Here is a 9,790-nt window from a genome sequence, read left to right on the forward strand (position 1 = left end):
CCACATTTTCTTTATTTATTCATCCTTTGAAGGCACCTAGCTTAGCTATTGTGAATTAGGCTGCTATAAACCTTGATGTGACTGTGCCTCTGTAGTATGCTGACTTTAAGTCCTCTGGACATAAGCTGAGAAGCAGGATAACTGTATCAAATGGTGGTTCCATTCCAAGTTTTCTAAGGAACCTCCATACTGCTTTCCAGTGTGGTTGCACCAATTTGTAGTCCTACCAGCAATATATGAGTGAACCTTTTTCCCCACATCCTCACCAACATTTATTGTTACTTGTATTCTTTTTTAAAAAAATTCTATTTATTCTAATTTGTTACATATGTCAACAGAATACAATTCAATTCATTTTAGATGAATAGATCACAATTTTTCATGTCTCTGATTGTACGCAAAGTAGAGTCACACTATTTGTGTTTTCATATATATACTTAGGGTAATGATGTCTGTCTCATTCCACCACCTTTCCTACTACCATGTCCTGTCCCTTTCCTCCCTCCCCTTTGCCCTATGTAAAGTTCCTCTATTCCTCCCATGTTGCCCCTCCCCATCCCCATCATGAATCAGCATCCTTATATCAGAGAAAACATTCGGCATTTGGTTTTTTGGGATTGGCTGACTTCACTTAGCATCATGTTCTCCAACTTCGTCCATTTACCTGCAAATGCCATGATTTTGTTGTCTTTTAATGCTGAGTAATATTCCATTGTGTATATAACACATTTTCTTTATTCATTCATCTACTGAAGGGCATCTAGGATAGTTCCACAGTTTAGCTATTGTGCATTGTGTGTGGCTGTGTCCCTGTAGTATGCTGTTTTTAAGTCCTTTGGGTATAAACTGAGGAGTGGGATAGCTGGGTCAAATGGTGGTTCCATTCCCAGTTTTCCAAGAAATCTCCATACTGCTTTCCACATTGGCTGCACCAGTTTGCAGTCCCACCTGCAGTGTATGAGTGTGCCTTTTCCCCCACATCCTCACCAACACTTCTTGTTGTTTGTATTATTACTTATATTCTTGATAACTGTCATTCTGACTGGAGTGAGATGGAATCTCAGTGTGGTTTTAATTTGCATTTCTCTAATTGCTAGAGATGTTGAACATTTTTTTTCATATATTTGTTGACCGTTTGTATTTTTTCTTTGGTGAAGTGCCTGTTCAGTTCATTTATTGATTGGTTTTTTTGTTTTGGGGGTTTTTTTGGTGTTATATTTTTTGAGTTCTTTGTATATTCTGGAGATTAATGCTGTATCTGAGGTGCAGGTGGCAAAGATTACTTAAGGCTGAGATTTTGAGTGGCTTTGGTGAGAAGAGATCACTGTAGTAGCAGCAGTGGGCTGAGTAATAAAGTGAAGGAAGGAAGAGGGATCTTTAGGGGAGACATTTTTTCAAAAGGCTTGGCGGGGCTGGGGATGTGGCTCAAGCGGTGGCACGCTCGTCTGGCATGCATGCGGCCCGGGTTCGATCCTCAGCACCACATACCAACAAAGATGTTGTGTCCGCCGAGAACTAAAAAAAAATAAATATTAAAAAAAATTCTCTCTCTCTCTCTCTCTCTCTCTCTCTCTCTCTCTCTCTCTCTCCTCTCTCACTCTATCTTAAAAAAAAAAGGCTTGGCTATAAGGAGAAGATGAGCAGGAGACAGCTTGAGAGGGACATGATCAAAGGTGTGTGTGTGTGTGTGTGTGTGTGTGTGTGTGTGTGTGTGTTTAGTGGGTGGTAGATTTATGAACTTGAGAAAAACCAGTAAACAGATTAAAGCCCATAGGTAGAGACAAAATAACAGAGAGGCTTCAATATGGACAATTGACATTTGGCTTTATTTTTTAGTTTTAAATTTGAAAAACAATTTTGAAAAAGTGAACAGATGACAATAGGTAGGTATAAGGTGGAGGAGGGAATGCTGGATTGGAGAACCTGGGGTCTAGTTCCCGTGCTGCTGCTAAGCAACTTCGTGAGCATCATCGAATTATTGATAAAGGCTCTAAGCCTTTATCCATTCCATTTGCAAACAACTGAAGTTGCATGGAATGAGTTTTTTTTAGCCATAAAATTCTATGATTCACAACATTTTAAGTTTGTACATATAAATATACAAAAATGAGAGTCTTTCCAGAGTATAATTTGCCTCAAATATAAATTAAGTACTTTTTTGAATTCTTGCCTTATTTATATTATCTCTAAGCATAAAAGAGATTAGTATGTAAGACAGAACATTTGAGACTTAAGAAGTAAAATAGTATGAAAGCCACATTTCTAGTTATTAATAATCATGCTAATATTCTTGACCTTGAGACTGCACATGTTTTCCTTATTTTGTATATATTACTCCAGAGTATGAAATCTTAGCAGAAGGGAAACCAAAATTAAATTAGCTCCTTATCTAAAGCTTTTAGATGCCCTGGTACAAACCTCTCAAGGACAATAAACTAATCATTTCCCTGTGGATGGTGAAATTATGGTTTGCATAATTATTTCCTCATGATTTAATTGGAAATATTGAAGATTAAGCACACAGATACCAAGGAAACTAATACAGGATAACACACTTTCATCTTTCATCTCTGCAGCTCCTGCAGCCTATAAAGTTGAAACCAAAATGCTTGTGAAAGATATGAGTTTAGTTGTGGGTTTGGGCCATTCTGGGGTGTATTGGTGGATGTGATTGCTGACCTATGAAGTGTATGTCAATTCCCAGGTTTCCATGGAGAGCTGAGGCCACCAGTTGCCTTTCCCCACCTCTGACTTCTTAATTCTGTCCATCCTTGTCACTGTACAGAAACTGGCAATGTCACCCAGGTGTTCACAGCTTCAGACCTGGCAGACCAGGGACTGATGGCTTCTTATTATGTTGGCCTTATGAATAGACCCTTGCATAGCTCTGTCCTCCAGCCTGTGACATAGTTGCACTTCCTGAACTTTGTATTTCAGAGCTACAACTAGTCACACCCACTAGAAACCTGATGGCCATCCTCAGCATCTCCTGTTTTGTCTTCCTAATGTGTCAGCTGTTTGGATCTTGCTACCAACACAGTCTCTCTTCTGGGTCTCCATGCTCTTGCTGTGTTTATCACTCTAACTATGTAGGCAACAGCTGCTTCCTCCTCCTCCTCTTCCTCCTCCTCCTCCTCTTCCTCCTCCTCCTCCTCCTCCCCCTCCCTAACTTCTCCCTTCATATCCATACCCTGCTACCAGGATGAAGTCTGGAGTGGGGCATACAAGGTCCAGTATTGGCCTTCCATGCGTCTAGAATCTTCTCTCTCATCTCTCCCATTTTCACATCTGGATACCAATCAACACTGATGGTTTTGGTCCATCTCTCTGCCTGTGCTTGCCTGTGCTGCCCATGCCCACAGCTGCTTCTGCCTCTTATGAACTTCTGTGCATGTTTAATGTCTCTTTTCTTTTATAATTTCCTAGCCCAATCTCTCCAATCATCTAAGTGAAGGAATGGATAATTTCTCTTTGTTCCACTCCTCTAGCTGCACAAATTAGAAGTTCTACATTGCCTTTGTGGCATTTGGAGGCTTTTCTTTCATCTGTCTTCCCAGTTAGATTCTGAGTATCTGTAGGACAAGCAGTAGGTCTTACCCATCTGTGTATCTTAGTGTCTAGCCGTAGCAGATACTCAATATATCATGTTAAGTGGAATGGAATTTTATCTCATTCTTTTCTTGTTTGGAAGCTATTTATTTCATTTTTACTTTCAAAAATATATTTCTAGCAAAATAGATATTTTTTCTTTTGCTTTCACTCATCTCCTAATAATAATAATAACTTATATTTACTGAGTGGTTTAGACCAGACACCAATTCTAAGAACCTGATGTACAATATTTCCTTTATTCCCCACATAAGCCATGTGAGGGAGGTATCATTATACTTATTTTATAATTGAAGAAACTTGACCTATGAGTTAATGCAGTTTTCCAGACACACAGGAAACATCCTATGGAGTTGAATCTATGGAGACTTTTACTAAGAGTGATTATCATTTGTTGAATATGCAACATAATCTCAGTTGATTGTCTTTTTAAAAAATTCTTAAAAATTTCACATTCGATAAGTGCTTAGGTGGTCATGGCAAAAGTTCTTTGACTACCTTTCTTCTTGCTTAGAAGAAGCCACCACTCTGAGTTTTGTATGTATTCTTCCAGATCTTTGTTTGTGCTCATACTTATACTGTATTCACTAGGGAAAAGCAAGCTAGTTTAGCAAAGAATCCCCATGTATAACTGATTGAAGAAAAATATTTATATTTTCTCATGCAGTTGTCTCCAAGATTTCAGGGGAGAGATGGTTCTATCCACGTGGCCAATCAGAGCCCTTCCTTCTGATTTAGCCTTGTCTGCATGTTGAAGTGAGTCAAAGGTAGCTCCAGATGCCATCATCAGGAGGAGAGAAAATGCACAGAGGAGTTCAGACCTGGTGTTGTAGGCAACAGACCTCAAAGTGGCACAGGGCACTTTACTTATGCTGTTAACTTTGCATGGCTGGATTTCTCAACCTTGGCACTTTTAACATTTTTGGCTGCATAATTCATTGATGTGGGTGACTGTCTGTATACCATAGGATTTTTTTTAGCAGCATCTTTGGCCTACATTTGATGACTATAGAACACTACCTGAGTTTTGGCAACCAAAAAATGTCTCCTGATTTAGCCAAATGTCCCCTGTGGAGCAAAATTGCCCCTACTTGAGAACCACTGACTTCTATAACATTTTTTTGTTATTGCAATCAAACTGGTAAAGGTTTTGTTATGATCCTGTTTGTGTGTGTGTGTGTGTGTGTGTGTGTGTGTCTGTCTGTCTGTCTGTCTATCTGTCTTGTTTCACAAATCCTTTCCTACACTTAAAAAGTAACAGCATCTTATTTTCTTCTAGTACTTTAATAGTTCATTGGTCTTAAAAAATTCAGAACCTTAATTCTCTGGAATTTATTTTTGTGTAAAATGGGAGGTGTGGATCTGAGGCAGACCCAGTTTAGGTCCCACCCCAGATCTGCCAGCTCTGTCTACTCCCCTGGATCCTGGCTCCCTGCCTTGCTTCCTGACTAGAGTAACCCTGGCAATGGCTTAGTTTGTTGCCACGATTGTTGCAAAGTCATGGGGAGAGTGGGCCACCTGTAATCTGGTTAGATGGAAACTTGGAGGCTCTGAGTTTCCAGTGGCTTCCTGGAGGGACCAGGGAATGTGAGGGTGGTAAAGCCCCAGCAGGTGCACTTCTACCACTGGCAGAGAAGAGGGGAAGGAAAAAGCCAGCATCTGGATGGCCCGCCTGTGCTCCTCCCACAGTGTTCCCTATGGCCTCTCTGGAGACATCCTGTGTGACCAGGCAATGAGCCTTGTTGGTGGCAGAGCCGTAGCTCACTCTGTATTTCACCTCGCTGGCTCACTTGCTCTCCTTCCCACAGGGAGTGTTTGCTCTCAGGCTCTTCCTCGGGCCTGTTCTTTAGTTAGAATCACACCTCAACACTTTTCCCATATGAATAGCCTAACTTTTGATTGAATTGACCGTTTTTATTTCACCTTGCAAATGATTTTGATTTTAAGTAAGAAATATTGCGATTGAAAGTACCAGGGCCACAGCAGGTTGAGACAAGTGTGGGACTCACCTCAGGAACAGAGTTAGGGTGGCACTAATAAACTTAGCAAGAAAAATAAATATTTTCATACTTGAATATTTTAATAAATAAAAAAATGCAAAAGTTTCATGAAGAGTAAAAACAGCCAAATTTTAAATGAAGACAGAATCCTGACCTGTGCTTACTTGACCCTGCCTCATTCACCTCCTGTGAATCCTGGCCCTGCCCTGGAGCTTAATCGATAAGGAATGACTGTATTGCTTGATGATAACTCCACAGAAAGAAGAGGGCAGCTGCCAGGCATCAAGGTCTGTGTCCTTTGTGTCTTCTGTTCTTCTATCTCAGTATCAGCTTCAGCCAGGCTGGTTCCCTGCGGTGTTGGAACTTGCCAAAAACAGTCCTAGGAATCACATCTAGAGGTGATTGCATCTTGAGACAAAAAGAGGGACATTCCTCTGCATTTCTCTGGAAGACCTCCCCTCATATCTCATCATAGAAATGAATCCATTATCTATCCTCCCTGATCCCTGCCAAGGGGATGGGGGCTCAAAGAGGACAGAGACAGACAGCTGTGTAAGGGCCTACCACAATGACAATGTGCAGCACCTTGTTTAAGAATTAAGAATTTTAAGGCAACAGAGCATTAAACCTAGTGTGGGGAACTACAGAAGTCACATGCCCATGAAACTGGCTCCTACATAGGGCTTCCTTCCTTAATTAGCAAGGATTAAACAAGGAGGAAGTGGATGTGTAGGGCCTATCTATTATTTCCCTACTGGCTGCATGTCCAGCATATATCAAATTTGACATATGCATGGGTCTGTTTCAGGACTTTCTTTTTTGTGACATGTTTTATTAATTTATTCTGGTGCTAATACCACACTATTTTAATTGCCGATTCGTGTATTGAGTTAGATTTATTTAATTATTTATTTAGGAGGTGCTGGGGACTGAATTTAGAGCCTCATGCATGCCAAGAAAATGCTCTAATACTGAGTCTCATCCCTGGCTTCTGAGTTTCTTTGATAGCTTTCTCTTTTTCTCTTGTTTTCTTTTTTCCTCTCTCTCTCTCTCTCTCTCTCTCTCTCTCTCTCTCTCTCTCTCTCTTATTTTTTGTGGTACTGAGCATTGAACCCCAGGGCACTCTAACATCATGCTATACCCCTAGCCTTTCTTAATCTTTTATTTTGAGGCGGGGTCTCACTAAATTGCTTGAGGCTGACGGGCCTTGAACTTGGCCGGCTGGGTCCTCCTGCCCCAGCCTCCTGAATAGAAGGGATTACTGGCATGTATGTGCCACTGTGCCTGGTTTTGATAGATATCTTAATGTTGAATTATTTTTATGCTTTTGGGATAAACCCCATCTGTTATGGTGTAATATTTTAAAAAATACTATTGGGGGGGATCCAACATGGCCGCTGGCGAGGAAGCAGCGATTCCAATGTCTCCACATTAACGGGATCAGAAAGACCCATTGGAACAGAGGCAGTCTACCTACTGAGGAACTTCTAGCAAAATTCCGTGAAGAGGGGACCTGCCGGGAATTGGTAGGTTTATTAGAAGTGTCAGTTTGTCTCAGACAAGTGGATCTTGGCCGGTCACGCGGGCGCGGAGGTCGAGTCCCGCAGCCACCAGCCGCTTCAGAAAGCGGCCGGAGGCCCCGAGCGGCGTGGTCCGCCCGAACCCGCAGACGGCACACGCCATCTCGCTGTCCCGGAAGGCCCCGTTCTCGCTCAGCGAACGGCCACTCCACCCGCCTGGATCTTAGCCACGCAGCGAGCGGCGGCCCGGCGCAGCGAGAAGTGTCCCCGCTGGGCCCAGCAGACAGCCCATGCCCTCCGGGCTCTACTAACAGCCACGCCTACCCGGCGAACGGCTCCCCCCCCCCCAAGACAGCGTGAAGGGAATCTAACCACCCCTTTACGAAATAGCGAACTGGGAACTAAAACCAGAGATTGTGTCAGACCAGAGACAAGCCAGTTCCACCCCTCCCTTCGGACATTCCAGCAAGGAGCCAGGGGCCAGCCATAACAGAGAGGGGAAGTCACCAAAGTTCGGCCACAGAGATTCCTTCCCAGCGGAATCTACTTTAGCAGGTGTGTGACTCCCACCCACACCAGATACAAACAACCAGGAAACTTCAAAATCTCTCCGTGGGCGTGACCATAAGGGCCAAAGGACTCTCGACCCCCAACTCCCCCTACTGCCAGTGACGTGGGTGTGACTGCAGGGGCAGAGGGAAGCAGAGAAGACTCCCCACCCCCAAATCCCCCAACCGCAAACTGAGAGGGTGTGACGGTAGGGGCGGAGGGAAACAGAGGACACTCCAGATCCCCAACTCCTCCTACCACCAGCAGTGTGGTTGTGACTGTAGGGGCTGAGGGAAGTAGAGGGGATCCTAGACCCCCAACTCCTATTACCACCAGCAGCGACACCAATGGTCTTAGCTGCCAGACTCCGAAGGTGTGCCCACCAAAGGGGTCCGGAAAAGTTAAACAATTGACTCCCAGACTACAGCTCCATAGCACTGGGGCTTAGATGAATGACAGCGAGAGTGCTCAGTAGTTAGGGAAATAGAGCACTCGTTGGGGCTGAAAGTGTAACCAAATCCTTGGGGAACTGCCTCCGGTGAGCAGGACCTGGCTGGCTGGCAGGAGGAAGGGGAGGAGGGGCCGTAGAAGTGAAACGGCTCTGGAACAACAGGATTGAGAGACTCCCAGGAACCGCCTTACAGGGATTACTGTTGACACATTGAGGGCAAAACTCAGCCCGGAGGGCACAGCTTTGCCTACGGGAAGAGAAGAAAATGGATCTGTAAGACCTAATTTTATTTCCTATTTCATTTTAATTTTTTCTCTCCCTTTTCCCTCTCTCTCTCCCCTTCCAAGTTTTACTGCTCTTTCCATTCTCCTCTATGCTATCTATCTCCCTCTCCTTCTTTCTTTTCAAGAGCACCTACCTTCCCCTTCCCCCCCAACTTTCATCCCCAAGCATTACGTCCTCCATTTCACGTAACTGTCTAAATACAAATAGGTGTGCGCCCTCCCCCCGCGCCTGCAAGGTAGCCGGACCTGCAACCCACCAGCAGGTCAGGCCCAGCAACCTGGGAGTGGCAGAGCCACCCCCACGCGACTGCAAGGTAGGCGCACCTGCTACCAACCAGCAGAACAGGCCCAGCGGCCTGCCGATGTGGTAGACACAGTGCCCCAATTGGAGGAGGAGCAGAGCCCCTGCCCGCGCCTGCACAGGAGACTTTGCAACTATACAAGAGTAATACAAATATATAGGGGGAAAATTCAACAACACAACAGTCTCAGTAAGCAGAAAGAAACACGAACACTATGAAGAGACAAGGAAAGAAAGGACCACAAGCAATGCAGGTCAACTCAATGTTAGAAGAGGTAATATCTGCAGCAGATGGAATGTCAGATAAAGAATTCAGGAGATACATGCTTCAGATGATCTGGAGTCTCAAGGAAGACATTAGACAGCAAAATCAGACAATGAAAGATCTCTTCAACAATGAAATACATAAACAAATCCAGGAAGCAAAAGACCAACTATACAGGGAGATAGAAGCTATAAAAAACAAACAAACAGAAATCCTAGAAAGGCAGGAAGCAATAAACCAACTTAAAAACTCAATTGAGAATACTACCAGCAGAGTAGAACACTTAGAAGATAGAACGTCAGACAATGAAGACAAAGTATTTCAACTTGAAAAGAACATAGACAGCTCAGCAAGACAGTTAAGAAACCATGAGCAGAACATCCAAGAGATATGGGATAACATAAAGAGACCAAACTTAAGAGTCATTGGGATACAGGAAGGCACAGAGCTCCAAACCAAAGGAATAAACAATCTATTCAATGAAATAATACGAGAAAACTTCCCAGACTTGAAGAATGAAACAGAATCCCAAATCCTAGAAGCCTACAGGATGCCGAATGTGCATAATCATAAGAGATCCACACCTAGACACATTATAATGAAGATGCCCAACATACAGGATAAGGAGAGAATTTTAAAAGCTACAAGAGAAAGGAAACAGATTACATTTAGGGGTAAACCAATCAGGATAACAGCTGATCTCTCAACACAGACTCTGAAAGCTAGAAGATCCTGGAATAACATATTTCAAACACTGAAAGAAAATGGGTTCCAACCAAGAATTGTGTATCCAGCAAAATTGAGCTTAAAG

This window comes from Spermophilus citellus (genome assembly GCF_964194105.1).
Source record: "Spermophilus citellus genome assembly, chromosome: 9".
NCBI lineage: Eukaryota > Metazoa > Chordata > Mammalia > Rodentia > Sciuridae > Spermophilus > Spermophilus citellus.